The sequence below is a fragment of the Bos javanicus genome, chromosome 2 (assembly GCF_032452875.1).
Source record: "Bos javanicus breed banteng chromosome 2, ARS-OSU_banteng_1.0, whole genome shotgun sequence".
Taxonomy (NCBI): domain Eukaryota; kingdom Metazoa; phylum Chordata; class Mammalia; order Artiodactyla; family Bovidae; genus Bos; species Bos javanicus.
The window spans coordinates 28428814-28447703 of record NC_083869.1 but is presented as its reverse complement, the minus strand read 5'-3'; the positions used below and the strand labels follow the sequence as shown (position 1 = coordinate 28447703).

The following is an 18890-nucleotide window of genomic DNA, read 5'->3' as shown; positions in this document are numbered from 1 at the left end:
CAATTTGAACAGTATAGATGTGTAGAGAATAAAAAGAGGGACCTTTGCACCAGCTGCTCACAAGCTCATTCCTTTTCCCAGTGGCAATGGCTGTTAATTGTTTTCTGAGTGTTTAATTTTGAGGCTAGATTTGAATATTTAGACTTAATATAACCAAATGGCTTAGTGATTCTTCTAATGTGACTCATACATAATTGAAAATCCATTGTATCTATCATATCACCATTACTTTATATCTCTAGTAAGTCCTTATTGTAAGTATTTTTATCAGTAACTCTTGAAATACATTATCTCAGCACATCTACTCCAGAAGAACTCCTTCTTAACATTTAAAATGTTGCAGCTACCTATAGGTAATTGCTATGTTTTTATTCCATGAAATTAAAAAATAGTAATAACAAAAATTTACAAAGAAGTTGACAATACTTTAAAATGAATTAGCATTTTTCTTATGAAAGCATATGTCCACATTTGAAAAAATAATAGTGCCTACATGTACAGGACATTATTCTTTTAGGCTGTAAATGATCACAGATGGATTTTCAGATCAGATCACTTGAGGAAATTAACTCATCGTTGCTGACCACATCCACCCACCCCCCAGCATACACATAGAGACACATACACCCAGAGATACACATTCATCCCAGGTTGGGAAATTTCAGTATTAAACTATAGAAACTTTTCATCAAGGAGGGAAGTTCACATAAAATGTATCCTTAAAAAATCTCAGTGAAGCAGTTCTGCTCTAAGTGGGTCATTGTTTAATTTTTAGATATTTATATGTTTTGAAGAGCAAGTAGGCTTTCTGTTCCAAAATAGCTCAATTATGTTTTGATTGCAACATCTGATTTTTTCCAGAGATCTTGGATCTCAGATACTGTAATCATTTATACATAAGTTGATAATTGCTTTACAAAAATAAAAACTGTTGCTGTGGTGGTGGTATAGTGTGGGCATGTGTGGTGTCTTCTCTCATCCTAGAGATTTCACAGTGTACTGAGCTCTGTTGATTGGTAAAATACGCTGTTTGATTCTGCATGATTGCAGATATCTTCAGTTTGCCAGGTAACAAACAAGAGGAAATGAGCTGGAGTCTGTGGACCTGGCAGGGCCTTGTCTGGGGGTGGGGAATGGAGTGAGATCTCGCAGCAGCTCACCCATCTCTTTGACCTTGAGCAGATGTCTTTTGCTCTGCATACTTGGCTTCATTGGCTTCCTGAGCAAAGACCTTGGAAATGAAATAACACTCAGTCCATTTATCCAAAACTCCCCCAAGGGATACACTTTAAAAAAATAATAATAATAAAGTATACTCTGTGTGACCCATTTCCACTCTCATTCCGTCACATGTATCACAGTTCCATGGAGAAGTACGCCGTTATAGGTATGCATTTAGCCGGATAAAAGAGTTGTATTTTACTTTAATGGAGGCATATTTCACAGATCCCTTTTGTATTTATTACCATTTTTTTCCCAGGAAAAAAATGTAATATTACAAAGAGTATATATACAGTGGTGATGATTTGTGACTTTTCTCAAAATATCTGTTTTATTTTTCGCTCAAAGAGAAAAGTAGACTGATTGGTTTTTAGAAGCTAGACCAAGAAGGTTTTAATAGAGGGAACAGATGGACTACTTAAGGTACCATATCTTTGGGGCTACTGTTACACCGAGTTTAATGAATGTAGGTAGAACCAGGTAATTCTTATGGTAAGTTTCAGCTCTCAAATTGATCATTCCCGCCATCTGTGCACTACAGAGCACGTCTTTGTTTACTGCCTAAAGTTTAAGTAACATCCAGCTAAGCTTGCTAAGCCTAGTCGGTCCCACATCCCACCCCACACAAAGGAAACGATGCAGAGACCCAAAGGCAGTTTATCAGATAATTTTTAATAGAATTCCAGAAAATTCTGCACATATTGCCCAAGGTCCTTGATTGCTATCTTGGGAGAAAAACAGTTTCTTTTCCTCATATCTATCTGGTTAAAATGTGCAACTTCCTCCTGGGAAGAAATCAGGCAAAAAAAATAACAACACAGGGAGAAAACATGAGGATGTAGCTCACTCATCCTATTCTCAGTGCCAGGGTGGGCTACCTAAACCTTGGACAAGGTCCCAGCAACAGAGAACGGCAAGCAGTCCAGGTGATATTGTTGTTAAAGGAGTGAGGCGTTAAGTGGCTTCCAGGACCCTTGGTGAGCGGGAGAGTCGAGATCTCAAAACTTGAAAAATAGGGCTTCCCTGGCAGCTCAGTGGTAAAGAATGCACCTACCAATACAGGAGACACAGGTTGAATCCCTAGTCCAGAAAGATTCCACATGCCACAAAGCAGCTGAACCCATGTACCACAACTACTGAGCCAGTGCTCTAGAGCCCGTGAGCCCCGGTCACTGAGCCCACGCGCCACGACTACTGAGGCACACCCAGCTTAGAGCCCTTGCCGGAGCTCCACGACAAGAGGAGCCGCCTCAAAGAGAGGCCTCCGCACCACACCTAGAGCGTTTCCCTAGTTCCACCACAGCTAGAGAAAAGTCTGCAGAGCAACAGAAACCCAGCACAGACAAAAATAAACAAATAGATAGAATTTAAAATAATTTTAAAAAGAAGTATAAAAAGCTGTTATTGTATAAAGTATTTTTTTTTTAACTTGAAAAATAATAGCATTAATCAGAGTATTAGAATACCAGGTTGGAAACCGTTGCTGAGCCAAACTTGGGCCCTCTCGCCTGCACACAGTAAATCCAGTCTACTGACACCAAGTGTGGTGAAGTCAAGCGCAGCTTTTACTATAGGGCATCATACAAGGAGTCTGGGATAGCTAGGACTCAAAAAACCCAAACTCCCCTATTAGTTTTAGCAAAGCTTTTTTTCCCCCTCATTGAAATATAGTTGATTTATAACATGTTAGTTTCAGATGTACAACAAAATGATTCAGTTGTATATATACGTACCATTTTTCAGATTCTTCTCCCTTTTAGGTTAAAAAATATTATGTATAATTCTTTGTACTATACAGTAGGTCTTTGTTGGTTATCTATTTTATAGTAATAGTAATATAATAATAGTATGTATATGTTAATCCCAAACTCTAAATTTATTTCCCCTTCTTCTGATTTCTCTCTTCTATTTTGAATAAAATAAGTTTGTTTTCTATGTCTCTGGGTCTATTTCTGTTTTGCATATAAGCTCATTTGTATCATTTTAAAAGATTAAAACAGAATATTACTCAGCCATAAAAAAGAATGAACTAATGCCAGTTGCAACAACATGGTTGGTCTTAGCGATTATCATACTAAATGAAGTAAGCCAGACAGAGAAAGACAGATATCATATGATGTTGCTTAAATGTGTAATCTAAAAAAAAATTTTTTTTAAAGCATTTGTAAAGGCCAGGTTAGGCAAGGGGTACCCAAGGGTATGTGACCAGCTCAGACACAATTCTAATTGGTTCATGATGAGGTAACAGGGTAGTGTAATAGGAGTTAACATTATAAATACTTAGGTACCAGTAGGTGTGGGGGCCACATGCTTATGGTGATCAAGTAGTTAATCTCTTCTCCTTGGTGGAAGTTTTAGCATCCATAAAACAATTCAGGAAGTGTGCAGTGGACACTTATTATCTAGGTACATCAGAGAGTAACTAAAGCAAAGGATCTGGAAGAGGTGTCTGTCCAGGAATGCCCCTTAGGACCCTGCCCAGTTACAAAGCCGCTTCTTATGAACCTATTTCTTGAGTGTCTGATGTTTGTGTTTAGTCTTTCTATGACATCATTAATCTATAGGCTTCCCCCATCTTTGTTTTCCAAAAAGAACTTGTGGGTTTTTTTAACAAGTGTCCTAACTGATACCCTGTTTATTCAAAACATTTCTAAGTGGATTTCTTTCACAGCTTAGCCAAGGCGTGGAAAACACTTTCACAGTGTCAGGCCTAGCTCCCCATTCCTTTCAAAGGTCTAGTGAGGAAAATGTGCCCAGTTTGGAAGTAACAGATGTGCATTTTCCTTTCACATCTAAGTATCCATCAATAAAAACCTGGTGTGAAAACCTAGGGTGAAGCTTTATACTTCCGAGGGAAAGATGCACTTTTCCCATACTGGGCCTGTTGCTTGCCAGGCCACAACTTTAAGTCATATTGATCATGGAATATAGAAACCCCCACTGAGTATGATTCAATCAGGGCAAAGGGAACTTCCCACCTCCCATCCTCTGCAGGTGCTGCTGCAGAACCTCCATCATGCCTCTTCCCGGTCCATATGGCTGTGAGTGTCTGCCCCACATGTGCCCAGGGATGATGGAGAACCACTGAAGTGAGGAGGAGGATCGTTCTCCAGGTGCATGTCAGGTCAAGATGCTACCCTTTGAATTAAAGGATGCTGTCGCTGCTTCAACTGTCTGCAGGGCATATACTTTAAGCTGTTGGCTTTGTTTTGCTGGTTTTTAATGGTGGTGAAATATTTGTACAGATGCTGGCCTACTGTCTCATCCATTGTCTCTAGTGGCAGATGCCATACCCATTGCTAAAAATACTGATCTAGAATAAAACGCCTATAGAAAAAGAAGAAGGAAAAAAAAGCAAAGCAATTGCCCACAGATGGGTCATATTCAAGGCGCATTGTTGTTAACCGGCTGTAGACAGTCTGTGTCAAAACCAGAAGACATGTTCAAATTCCATGAGCTTATATGGAATGATTTACTATAACAGTATTTGCAAGATATGCAGTGCATGGCCGGAAAAGTCCAGCTAAGGCAGTAGTTGGTTCAGTCAATATGCAAACTTTGCTGAATTCCTTTGCACATATGCCCTGGACTGTTCTTAATTTTCAGAACCAGCTTTTTCTATCCATAAATTAAAGACCTAAAATTGTAGCTAAAAAGTTTGACACCACATTCAAACAGGGATCCATCCCATTGCTTTGTTTTGCCTGTTACAAATTCACTTTCTACCGAAATCATTTGTGAAGTAACTCATTTATATAGACTAACATTTCATAAATAGACATAAATTAGAGCATTTATATTCTTGAAAAGTATCATGAAATTATATCAAACTTTTGAAAGGGTCATAACATATCAGATTTTGGGGAAAGCCACTTGAATTTTCTTCATTGCTCTTCATATCCCCAGGACCTGGTCTGTGAGTTGTACATAAAAGGAAAATGAAAATATTGTTGAACTACTGAAAGACTAACTCAGATGCATTCCAGCTTAAAATCAGGGAAAGATTGGATTGTTTTTAAGGCTCCATACTACATTCCTTCAGCCTCACAGTCTCCCGTTTATTTAACAGAAACGATGTTGTTGTTTAGTCGCTAAGTCATGTCTGAATCTTTGTGACCCCATGGACTGTAGCATGCCAAGCTACCCTGTCCTTCACTATCTCCCAGATTTTACTCAAACTCATGCCTGTTGAGTTGGTGATAGCATCCAACCATCTCATCCTCTGTCACTCTTTTCTCCTCTTGCCTTCAGTCTTCTCCAGCATCAGGGGCCAAAGTATTGGTGCTTCAGCTTCAGCATAAGTCCTTCCAATGGATATTCAGGGTTGATTTCTCTTAGGATTGACTGGTTTAATCTTTTTGCTATTCAAGAGACTCTCAATAGTCTTCTCCAACACCGCAGTTCTACAGCATCAATTCTTCAGCGCTCAGCCTTCTTTATGGTCTAAATCTCACATCTATACATGACTACTGGGAAAACCATAGCTCTGACTATACAGATCTTTGTCAGCAAAGCGATGTCTCTGCTTCTTAATACGCTGTCTAGGTTTGTCATAGCGTTTCTTCCAAGGAGCAAGCGTCTTTTAATTTCATGGCTGTAGTCACCATCTGCCATGATTTTGGAGCCCAAGAAAATCTGTCACCGTTTCCATTTTTCCCCCCCTCTATTTGCCATGAAGTGATGAGTCCTGATACCATGATCTTAGTTTTTTGAACACTGAAACATTAGTTGCATTCATATTCTTCAGTCAAGAGAAGTTATTGTTCTTATTTATTAATAGTCTGAGCACCTATTGAGAGAAAAAGACATTTGATCACACAAAAGACAAAGGCAGTTACAGTTCAAGGTCTCTCCTCTGTGCTTTAGTAGCTCCATTACTATACTGTCTGAATTTTATCTGTCTCAAGAAGAATATGAGTTCCTCTATATTTTCAGCTTCTCCTAGAATACCACAATATAGAAAACATTCAACATAGTTTTGTTGAATGAAACAATGGGTACTATAGGAGAGGAATTAAGTAGCTGATTAGAGAATCCAAACGTGGCTAGGCTGTCTTTCATCTTCGAGCAAGGTGTTGTGTGCACTCAGTCGCTTCAGTCATGTCCGACTCTTGGCTACCCCATGAACTGCAGCCCACCAGGCTCCCCTGTCCAAGTTGCTGAGAGAGGCTAAGTTCCTACCCTGTGGTAGGCCCTGTACTGAGTTGTGATGTATAAGACTGAGTTTGCAACCAGTGATTCTATGTCATCATAGGGCATTTGTTCGGAGAAGGCAATGGCACCCCACTCCAGCACTCTTGCCTGGAAAATCCCATGGACGGAGAAGCCTGGTGGGCTGCAGTCCATGGGGTCGCGAAGAGTCAGACACGACTGAGCGACTTCCCTTTCACTTTTCACTTTCCTGCATTGGAGAAGGAAATGGCAATCCACTCCAGTGTTCTTGCCTGGAGAATCCCAGGGATGGGGGAGCCTGGTGGGCTGCCATCTATGGGGTCGCACAGAGTCGGACACGACTGAAGCGACTTAGCAGTAGCAGCAGGGCATTTGTTGGAAACCTCACATCCTGACTGCTTTGATGCCTGTTACAGAAATGTGATCAGTGCTGGAAAATGGATACAGTCAATACTGAGTTACTTTTTAATCACTGAATTTCAGGATCATCCACACTTTTCTGACTGTGTCTCTTTAAGTCTAATCTCATGTACTAAAATCATGACAAGTTCTTCTCCATTTGATGGCTAGTGTTTTGTTTTTTCCCTGAATTGGATGCCTAAGGGGTGTTTTTGCAATTGCCAAAGTGCTAAGAATTAGTGTGGGTGTAAAATGTAAGGGGCAAAGCTGAGAAGAGGAGTTTCTCTGTAATCTGTCAAATTCTGAATCTTCCGTTATGGTCTTTCTCTGTTGAGTAAAGGGCTCAAAAGAAGAAAGAACTTTGATAGATGTGTAGCTTTGTTCAGGATGGTTCCTTTACATTTTTCTGCTACCCCAGCTAATGGTGAATTCTCTCATACCAATTCGCTGAATTTCCGAGAAACACTGTTATTTGCAAACAGAAATTGTCTTAGTTCATTTTGTGTGGAATTCCATTTTTAAAAAACTGGAATGATTTTATCCCAAAATTTTTGTGTGGCTTGGCTCATATATTTAAAAACATTCTCCCACCTTATTGGTATACGTGCTAAACTGGGTTTAGAAAAATTTTGTGACTTCATTAAACAAAGACATGATGTAGTGATTATCTCTCTACTGGTAGGGTTGACATAATTGCAAGTAAAGAAATGGCAGTACTTTAAAATTATGTCTATTTTATTTATTTCTTTCACTGCACTGCAAGGCATGCAGGATTAGTTCCCTGACTAGGAATTGAACATGTGCCCCCTGCTGTGAAAGTGTGGTGTCTTACTCAGTGGACTGCCAGGGAAGTTCCCAAGTATTTTTAAATAAAGTCATTTCCATTGACTTTTTTTCTAAGTATTAGACTTAGGATGTTCTTTGATTATTGTCAGAACTTACTCCTCTGATAAGTCTGTCACTTGGGCCTTGGCAGTCATATCGCCACGTTCTATCTCATAGGAATGATTCCATTTCTATGGGAGCTAGTTGCCTCTCTCCAGAAGGCAACAGTAAAGACCCTGATAATGCAGTGAGACTTGAAATCCTGGGATTAGAATGATACTCTGGGTAGAACAGAGGAGACCTAGCCTAGAGAAGTTATAGCCATCCAGAACCTAGCCATCCAAATATAGCCGTCATTCCCTCTATGTAGCATCATGTGCAATTAAGAACTTATCACATGGATTTGAGTACTGAGATGTGTACCTCAGTCTTTCTTAACGGAGGTTGAAGATTTGGGAATGGGAAGTGACAGAGCTCTGATTGTTTGCATTAGCCAGGTACTGTGTTGTAAATAGTTCACACACATACCTCCAATTTCAAAGTATCAATATGATGTCATTTACCACGCAATTGGGAAAAGCTGTGTGAAGCCCACTCTGCCCAAGCCCAGGGGAGCCACCTCCAGGACAGTGGACATGTGCTGGCTAACCCCCTGGTTCCCGAGCTCCCTGTGAGCTGGTCTCAGGCTTCTGCTGTGACTACATCACAGTAAACCTCTCCCTCCCCTTCCTCCTTTTCCTCTTATCCCAAAACAGGTGTGGCTTCTGAGAACATGTTCTGATCAGCTTCCCACATGAGTGTCTCAAAGTCTGTTTCCCAAGGATTCTACCTGTGACAAGAGAAAAGGAAAATTAGGCTCATTATTGTTGAGAGTAGAGAACGAAAACCCTCTGTTCTTTCTTTTAAATTCATTAACAAAGTACATCAACTATTACCTCTTCTTGGTTTCCTCATGAATCACAGAATATATCTTGATAAGCTAATAAATGGGCAGCTCAGTGGTGCTTTCTCTTTTGCTCTGTGGGTCTTTTTTTAAGTCCTTGATTGCAGACAGACCACATACAAACCAGGATCAAATTGTGACCAGATGCTGCCATTAGAAATTCACACTGTAAATTACTTTGCTGCCATAAAGAGGACTGTAGCAAAACTGGAGGAACTAAATCTCATGTCCAAATATTTTATTATCTTATTTGTACTATTCTGTCACTAAAATACTTCATAGCTAACTTTGATGTGGAGACAAAACAAAATGAATGGACTCTTTGGAATAAATGGCATTGGCAAAATTCCTTTTTGCCATGTGAATATAAAAAGAAGAAAAGATATTAATGAGGTGTAATAGAATAATGTACTAGAGTAACTATAATTTTTAGGCCTGGTAAAATTATAACTTAGATTAAAATGTGGGTGACAAATTTTGAGTCTAGGCTATTTTCCCAGAAAAACACAACAATTTATATAGTAATTTTCAATTATCTGCCCAAGGAGAAATAGTAATAATGGCAGTTATCCAAAAGAGTAGATAATGAACAAATTCATTTCTATCAGACTTTGAAATATTGTTTTGTATTCTAAAAACATTTGAATGTGGATGCATTTTATATTCTGGAAAGTTGTGTTGACTCTAACTTATATACTGAAATTGTACTTTAGAAATCAGACTAAAGAAAGAAAGTGGCTTATATTTTTCATCTGACTTTGTGTAATGCATTTCTATTTTCTGTATTATTGCTGAGAATAGATGTCAACTCTTAGGATAATGTTAACTTTTTCTGAAAGCAGAGAAAATTTGTCTCTGTGTGTTTCCTAGCTTTTATTTTCCCAGAACTGATTTTAATTTAAAAGATACCCTCCTTTCCTGTCCTTGTTTGGCTAAAATTATTTTTAAAACATTTTCTGTTAAAAAAAAAAATTAGAAAGAGTTATATCTAAGTAAGACTTAAGGTTTAAATTGAAATATCTGACCCTAAAAAGTTGAATTGCCTGTATATACATTTTTCACATGTATTTTGGCCCTACCTTTATTAATTTGTGTTCATTAAATACTAATATATAAATAACAGTATATATAAATAACGTGGTATAGGATCTGGCACATGTTAGCAGTCGGTAGCTGCTTGTTCCCATATTTCTTGCTTCCTTCCTTTTCTTCACTCAATATTTTATATAAGAGGCTTCATATTAATGCTCCATATACTTTAATAAATGTTTATATCTTATTGCACTATGTATAAAAAAAAATCTGTAGAAGCAAGGATTTTTTTTAATGGGCTAGAATGAAATCTTCCAGGTCTTATTTTCCCTATGTTAACATTCAATATGTGTTTCCTAAAAGCTACCTCCATGGCACTAGATTTATCAATAATAAGCATAAAATCTATTAAGAGCCCTAACATTTTAAAGGATAAAAATGAGGGCTGGTGCAGGCTGAAAATGGACCACATGGTCTCATGTCTTATTCATAGTCATGTGGAACGCTTCTAATCTAGAACTATACATTTTCACATAAGGCAGCAAGTTACTACACATTGCAGTGTTTTCATTGTTTGCTTTGAGACTCCTTTGCTTTGGTACCTGACTTGATAAGTATTTGATGTTTGAGCAGAGTTAGTTATCTGTTCTTTAAAGATCTGAATAGTATCTTCAATGGAACACTGAGAAGGCACTACTGGTACTGCTGCTGCTAAGTCGCTTCAGTCGTGTCCGACTCTGTGCGACCCCACAGACGGCAGCCCACCAGGCTCCCCGTCCCTGGGATTCTCCAGGCAAGAACACTGGAGTGGGGTGCCATTTCCTTCTCCAATGCATGAAAGTGAAAAGTGAAAGTGAAGTCGCTCAGTCGTGTCTGACCCTCAGCGACCCCATGGACTGCAGCCTTCCAGGCTCCTCCATCCATGGGATTCTCCAGGCAAGAGTGCTGGAGTGGGGTGCCATTGCCTTCTCCGGAGAAGGCACTAGAGTAGTGCATTAAAAAGTAGCTAGGCTCAGTAGACCTACGTTCAAACACTTGGCTCCACTCCTACCCGGGTGTCATTACACAAGAAGCTGACTCTCCCTAAGTCCTGATTTTCCTTTTTGAAAAGGTGACAACATGAAACAGAGAGTTGGGGTGATGATTACAGATAATAAATGGAAGTAAATTAACATACAGTAGGCATTCAGTAAATACTGACATTAAATACAAATCATAGCAAACATTTACTGAGTATGTACCTTATCTCAGTACCATTCTAAGCACTTTCTATGCACTGATTCATTTAAACCTCAGTACAATTCTATGATTCAGGTACTGTTGTTATCACTGTTTTTACACATGGAACTTTGAGAGCTTATATCACAATAAGCAGCTAAGTCCATATTTAAACCCATCTCTTGCTCTTAACCATCACACAATACCACGTATCACATAAACAGTGGCTTTTAGCAGAAACTGGAACCAGTAGATGGATCCAATGGGACCCAGTGGTGCCTGTGCCCATAACTCTCTCCCACTCTTCACATCCGGCTACACTGAGGGACCACTGTATTTTAGTCACTTGACTTTACCCAGAAATCCTTCCATAATGTGAATGGTGAGGAGAGAAAATTGTACCTCTCATTATGAAGGTTTATAGAAATAGAAATTGAGACCCAAGTGTCAGATACCCTAAAGGCAACTTCTGGTTGGCTCCTAGTCTGTTATGTAAAAAAGTCTGATCAGATTCAGCCAGTCTTAGAGTGGTCATGAGTCATAAATAAAAGGGAGAATACTCATACCTAGAAAGCCCAGCTCTGCCACTAATTAGCTGAGTGTCATTGCACAGTGGCTTCAACCCTCTGGATCCTTCTTCATCATTGGAAATTAAAGATGTTGCCTTACATCTTAGATCTCATGGCTACTCAGGAGCTAATCCTAAGCTTCCTGTGGGCTTTGGCTTTAGCCTTCTTTGAACTGCATAAAGTTTTGTTTTGTTTAATTGAATTTTAAAATATAAATTCCAAAGATTTCACATAAAACTCTGTGTTTCTGTCTTCCCTTGAGAACCTGAAGTCATGGCATTATTGAGCCTAGTTTTCCTTATGGCATCAATGGAAGATACCAGGCAGACCTGAGCCATGGCTGTGGCCTCAGATGGGATGTGTGTTCACCAGCTGAGCATGGCTCCACCTCTCCCTGATGTCTCAAACCCAGTCTGCTCCCTCACTTACCCTACCAGTCTGGTCTTGTAGGCATATAGGTTTGCAATGCAAAGATCAGCTCTGATGTTTATTTGATCATTTGTTTATTATTATTTTTTATTTGATCAACATCTATTCAGTGCTTACTTACTTGCCTTTCTATGTACTGTATTTATAGCCTAAATATAAAGTTTTCTTTTTATATGATAGCATTCTGCCTTCATTCCCCTGAGCCTGATTAATTTCCAGTGTTCCTAAAGTGTTCTTTCTTCTTCTTATCCACCTAGGTGACTTCAGTTTGCTAAGCAGCAGCTTCTCCTGGCATGAGCCACTGCAGATCTCCTCATCAGACGGGCTGAGACGATCCTGTGTGCCCTGCACTTGGAGTAAGGAGAACACAGCAAGGTTGGTCCAACAGGTGGGAGAATACACTGCTCAGTTAGGTAGCCCATCACTGTGGAAAAATAATAGCAATTCTGTACAATCAGAAATCAACATCTAAGAACTAATGGGTACAGAAAAAATTTCATTTTTTTTATTAATGTTTACCTATTATGGTTTGTAAAATAACCTTGCCATAAATATCTGCAGGAGGAAAAAACTGATAGCTCAAAAAAGTATCCTTTTTTAAAAGTTCATATTCACAAGTGTCTATGAAACCTTTGACTGATTTTAGTGATGGCCTCTTTTAAGATGAAATTGTAGGGAACTATAAAGAGATGCCTTAGGTGACCTGAGACAATGCCTATTTAAAAATCCATTTCTCCAAGGTCATAGCTAACTGATTCTTAAATTTTCTTTGCTGAGGTAACCTTGTCCCACAGGCAATTGTACTTCAATTATTTCTCATTTCGCTTGACAATAATAGAATTTCATATAGAAAATGATGGTATAGTTATAAAAAGTGTCTAAAATAGGTAATCATAACAATGTTTTTATTTAAAATGATAAAAAGCAAAGATAAATGCTCAGAATATTTCTTTATACACTAACTTTTTGTGGTAAATAACATGCTAAGTTTATAAAAATGATTGCAGCCTTCCTGGAGTATGACTCAGAAAAAGAAGGACCACAGCACCACACTGGCAAGAGGTAACTTGAACCATAATTTTACCTTTCCCACCATCACCTCTATGATGTGGGCCGGTAACTTAATCTCTCTAAACAAACTGTTTCCTGGCACCTGAAGTGAAGAGTTATTTCGAAATGCCTTTTAAATAGTGATTGAGTTTGACAGCGAAGCACAACTGTGAGCGGAGGGCAAGGTGACAGCTCTGAACTAATTCTCTACGAGATAATTTGCCGAAAGTAAATTCAACACAGTGCACATTCACCACATTCCTTTCTTCTTTTCAGTATTTACAAAGTTTACAGCAGTGTGTACTGAATGTGCTGGTTTTCACCACTTTTGAAGATTCCTGTAAGGATTTAGCTGAGAGTTTTCCAATCGCTAACAGCATTTGAAAGAACACCCCGTTTGTCTTTGTCTTGGCCCCCACCCACCATTGTACAGAGGGAGTATCCCGTGAAAAGGGGCGATGGAGAGGTGATAGTCCACAGCCACAAAGGATGGCAACAGAGACGTGACGGTATCACAAGGATTCTCCTAGTTGAAGACAAATGTTAGATTCAGTATTTAAATATATTAGGTTGATTAACTGTTTTTGAGAACTGTTTCATGGAATTAGCCTGTTGACATGGTCCTTCCCCTTAGGGATGTAGGGATGTATGATGTATTTATTCATTCATTTACTCATCTGTGCCAGTCTTAGTTATGGCATTGTGACATCTTTAGTTGCAGCATTCAAACTCTTTTTTGTGGCATGTGGGATCTAGTTTCCTGACCAGGGATCAAACCCAGGCCCCCTGCATTGGGAGCACGGAGTCCACCACTGGGCCACCAGGGAAGTCCCCCTCTTAGAGATCTTATAGTTCAATGGAGGTAAAACACCTAAAACTAAACAGAAAGTAAATAAATAATACAGTTACAAATTGGGGAAAGCATTATGGACAACAAAAGGGATGCTAAGGCAGTGGAGAGTGAGAAACTGCTTCATGGAGTGGTCACAGAGGGTGTAAGAGTCAAGAGAGCGGTTCCCCTCCCTCTCCAGGCACACGATAGGACTGCATCGCCTTAGTCTGCCCACGGTTCCGTGGACCATGGGATCTGGTCTGGCTCATCAGTTGTGCACAGAAATATGTGTCACTTCCATATCGGAGCATCTAAGTGTTGCTTCTGTAGACCCCTTTCCCTGAGGCAGTCTAATAAGTGTTGTGTTCCAAGATGTGGTTGCTCCCTTAGCCTGGATCTTATGTGACTTCAAGGAACAGAGGTCCTTCAACCAACTCACACTGGCCGTGTAGCATGTAGCGTGAGGAAACAACTGACTGTATTGTCTTAAGCCACTGAGATGTGGAAGCTGTTTGTTAGCACAGCTTAAGGAAAACAATCCTGCCTATTACAAATGGCATCTCTGAAGAGCCAGAGGGATGATTTACAGATGCTTTAAGACAGAAGGCCTTGAACTTGGCTGGTTCACAGAATTGAATGAAAGCCAGTATGGCTGGATTAGAGTAAATCAGTAAAAAATAGCAAATAATCTTTAGTTTCTACTCTCTCAACTCTTGCCTGTTCTGGTTCTAAGGCTGTTCTTGTATTTATATTCCTGGCAAGGCTTTAAGATAGATCAAGTAGCTTGAGTCTAAATGCTTTTGATTTGCTTACACAAATCAAACTCTCATACTTTATCTCTCGCTTCTGAATTATGATCATTTTTATCAAGAACTTGGCATGTGGGTGATTGATATGATAGTACAGTCCTAATGCAGTCCCTGAAGCTGAGGGCCTCTACCCTTTCAGTCAGTGCTGAGATGCACTTGGGTGTGTAGGCCATTCAAAACTGAGCTGTGACTTGGGATGGGCAGCCCACAGCACTCTGCATTTGAATAATGTGTAATATCGTACAGTTTTTAAGGTCTCAGTTTTCATATCCATTTCTAATATTCCAGCAACAGAATCTAGGGAAAAGCCCACATTTTCAGGTGCCTCGTCATAGCCCATTTAATGTATATGTAGGAGAGATTGTCTTTTGCACTGAAGAGCTTGTTTGAAACCAAAACGAGAACCCCTTAGCAAAAAGCAAATTGCATGAGATGCAGTTTATCTTCCTTGGAAGAAAAGACGAGCTGAGTCAACCCTCCTGGGGTTTGACAACTAAGGTATTTCTTTATCCTTGACACTGCTCAGATAGAGCCACTGACATTATAACTGCCTTTATTGAAGTTTGGTCGATTTAGAGGAAGTACATCCATCTTATATTACAGTCATTCTTGTACAGTCCTTACAGTCTTAAGGATTTTTTATTGAGGTGAATGAAATCCTGCTTAAGAAAAAATCAGAGGAGGGAAGGGAAATGGATCTAGAATAAAAACAGGGTCCTAATATAGTCCAATCTCAGTGCCGATTGCTTTCATATATAGTATTACTATCCCCATACCGTGGAGGAAGTAACCTAGAAAGGTTGTGATCACCCAGCCAGTGACTGGCAGACCAAAGAAGGGACAGTCTTCTCCCTCCCAAGGCCCTTCTATCTATCTCTGCCACTAGAGAGGAAAAGTCTAGAATGCAGAAGTCTCCCTATACCATCACCATGGTTAAATGTAAAATGGCCATGTCCTGCATCTCTGTAATCTCCAGAGTTGTCCTCTAAAAGATAAATACAGATCACTCTCAACTTATTACATATCTGGAAGAGCCTTGGTTTATTTCTTATGTTTACATATCTAAACAGAGCTGGTTGTAATAAGCTGTGCTCCGCTAATTGTACATCTTCCCTTTGTTTCACCTTATCCTGTATAATTAGTGCCGTCTTGAAAATAGAAGTTTTCCATGACATTAAAATTCTTACACAGCACACCCTCTAATTATTTCATATCTTCACATTAGGGACTAAGATACTTGTGGTGGAGGGGGTAATTCTGTTTGTTATTTAATTAGTTATAGAGGAGTTCAGGAAAAAGAGATTATTAAAATAATTTCTACTTGACTCTGAGATTTTTTCTCATTGCCTACTCCCTCCTGACTTCAAACCTCATCATTTTTGGTACCAGAGTCAGTTATGCCTGTTAGGATCTCCTTCTATTAAAAAGTTACCTCTTCTTCAAGATCTACCCAACATCCCCTTCTTTGCAGGTCTTTCCAGATATCCATCATTAAAATTAAGCTTCGTCTTCCATACTCTAGGATACTAATCCTATAGAATCTCTCTGTTTTGTATTATAGGGATAGAAATAGGGCAGAGATGGCTGGTAACTTACTCAAATATATTTCCTCTCTTTTTCTTGGGCATATAACTCAGCAGTATGTCCTTGCCTGCCTTAGAGTTGAGTGTGATCAGATGATGAATTTCTCACAATGGAAAACAAATGAAGTGACAGGTTTCCTTTTGGGGCCAGAATTTTTAGGAGGTAGGTTGCTCCATGCCTGCCCTCCCCTGTTTACATCTGCATGAGAAAAGTCCGATGCCCTCAAGGATGGAGCGAGTAAGAGCTCCTAGATCACTAGGTAGAAAGCTGTCTGGCCAAACAGGAATAGCGTCACTAGGTTGAACAAGAAATAACCACCTATTGTGTTAAGGCTGGAAATTTAGAGTTTGTTAAAGCAGCTGGTGTGGACATACCTAATACAGTGTGTGCATGTTTGTGTGTATCTTTGTGACTCCCTCTATTTCAGAAGCCCCCAAATGACGGGAACAACAACAACCAAAAAATCACCCCTTACTGGGAGTCTTATTTGGAAATGAAGCAGATGGTCATCAAAATGAAGAATGGAGGGTCTCTAAATCATTTCTAGTATTGGGAATGCCATTTTCTCATTGGCAAGCAACCGACTAGAATTTTGAAAATAATCTCATAGGCAACTAACTTAGGGTAGAGAATGAAAGGGATACCCAGTTAGTTTCCATATTAAAATGTGTCCTAGTTCATTACTCATTCAAATATTCATCATTCTTTCAATCAGCAAGTAGATATTGGACATATTCTACATGCCAGGCAGTCCGATAACAGTACTGATCAATCACAGATCTAGTCCCAGCTCACTCCAAATATATACTCCACCTATCCAGCAAGTCATCAGACTACCAAAGGTACATTCAGCTTCTCACCCAGGTTTTCAGGTTCTTCATCTATAAAAGTAAAGAATAATATTATCTACTTCACAATTGTGTTGTATTTTTAATGAGATAATGATCTAAATATAATGATTATAAAATTTTTAGCACTGTGCTTCACACTTGGAAATTGATCAGCACTCAATAAATCCTAGCTATTATTATTCTTATTAATTTAAATTAATTTCATAAGATTGTACAACAACAACAAAAAATCTGCCTGAAAGAGACTACGTGGAATATAATTTCCCCTTTGTAGTGACTTCTGATATGAGAGTTGAGGGATTGGGAATAATGTCCCACATTAAAACAAACAAACAAACAGTATATGCAAAGGACCAGTGATATGAGGAAGCATTTTTTGGGAACTGAGAAAGTAAGAATAGAGGAGTAGAGAGATCAAGGAGGAAAATGCGGCAGGATGAGACCATGCAGAGCCTTGGGACCGCCATGTAGCCATGCTAAGAATTTGGCCTTCTTCCTAGTGCAAGAGAAAGTCACTGAATGGTCTCAAACATGTAGTGGCAACGAATATGATCATGTTTGTTTTTTTTTTAGAAAAATCACTATGGCTGGAATGCATAGGCAAACCACTTGAAAAGTTACCATAGGAGAGTCAAGATAAGAAATACCTGTAAGTTTGGATATGGTGGTGGTAGTGGAGATGGAGAGAAGTCATAAAATATGAGAAATGTCTGAAGTGACATTGGCAGGACACGGTGATGATTAAGTACAGAAATGAAAGGAAGAGAGCTGTTAACAATGGCTCCTGTTGTTTCGGGTATCTACAAGCACATTTCATAGAAATAGGGAACCCTAAACGAGAGTGAGCGTTGCTAGGGTATGAATTTACCTTTGTCCATGCTGCATTCAGGTGCCGCCCAGATAGCCAAGAAAATAGGTCAAATACACAGTTGGATGGAGAAGGCAATGGCACCCCACTCCAGTGTTCTTGCCTGGAAAATCCCATGGATGGGAGAGCCTGGTAGGCTGCCATCTATGGGATCGCACAGAGTCGGACACGACTGAGCGACTTCACTTTTCACTTTCATGCATTGGAGAAGGAAATGGCAATCCACTCCAGTGTTCTTGCCTGGAGAATTCCAGGGACGGGGGAGCCTGGTGGGCTGCCGTCTATGGGGTTGCATAGAGTCGGACACGACTGAAGTGACTTAGCAGCAGCAGCAGCAACACAGTTGGATATATTGGTCTGGAGCTCCATGGATACATCTGAGCTAGAGTGTGAATATAAAAGTTATTGGAATAAATATAGATAGCAACTGAGACCACGCTGAAACTCCAGTACTTTGGCCACCTGATGCAAAGAGCTGACTCATTTGAAAAGACCCTGATGAGGGGAGGGATTGGGGGCAGGAGGAGAAGGGGATAACAGAGGATGAGATGTTTGGATGACATCACCAACTCAATGGACATGGGTTTGGGTGGACTCTGGGAGTTAGTGATGGACAGGGAGGCCTGGTGTGCTGTGGTTCATGGGGTCACAAAGAGTCAGACATGACTGAGTGACTGAACTGAACTGAACTGAGACCAAGGAGTAGAGAACTTGCTTAAAGAATGGGCAAAACTTAAACTGAGAATAAAAGAGGGCCTGGGACCTAGCCTGAAGGAACTAGTTATCAAATTAAGCAGAGATGTGTATGTATTAGAAAAGCATTATTAGGTATTGGCTTAAGTGATTGTGGAAGCTTTATAAGTCCAAAAATCTGATAGAGGAGGCCAGCAGGATGGAAACTCAAGAAAGATTTGCAGTTTGAGTCTGAAAAGTCAGGAAAACCAGGATCAGTCAACAGTGCAGATGAAGTCCAAAAGCAGTGCTGGAGAATTCCCTCTGGCTTCAGGAAGGTCAGCCTTTTATTCTGTTCAGGACTTCCATCAAATTGAATGAACCTCTCCCCCACCCCCACCTACCAACACCCCTGT

General features: G+C 39.7%; 1 protein-coding gene across 7 annotated transcripts in view; it reads left to right on the top strand.

Annotated features, from left to right (window-relative positions):
• The window catches only part of B3GALT1 (beta-1,3-galactosyltransferase 1), a 625710-nt gene that overhangs the window by 560858 nt on the left and 45962 nt on the right, over positions 1 to 18890 (top strand). For 5 of the 7 annotated variants that reach the window (XM_061436178.1, XM_061436215.1, XM_061436198.1 and 2 more), the window contains one exon: positions 12066 to 12196. The gene's annotated coding sequence lies outside the window, so the exon portion shown is untranslated. Of the gene's footprint in view, positions 1 to 12065; positions 12197 to 12815; positions 12871 to 18890 lie in introns of all 7 variants that reach the window. The other 2 variants (XM_061436207.1, XM_061436226.1) reach the window with 2 other exon arrangements.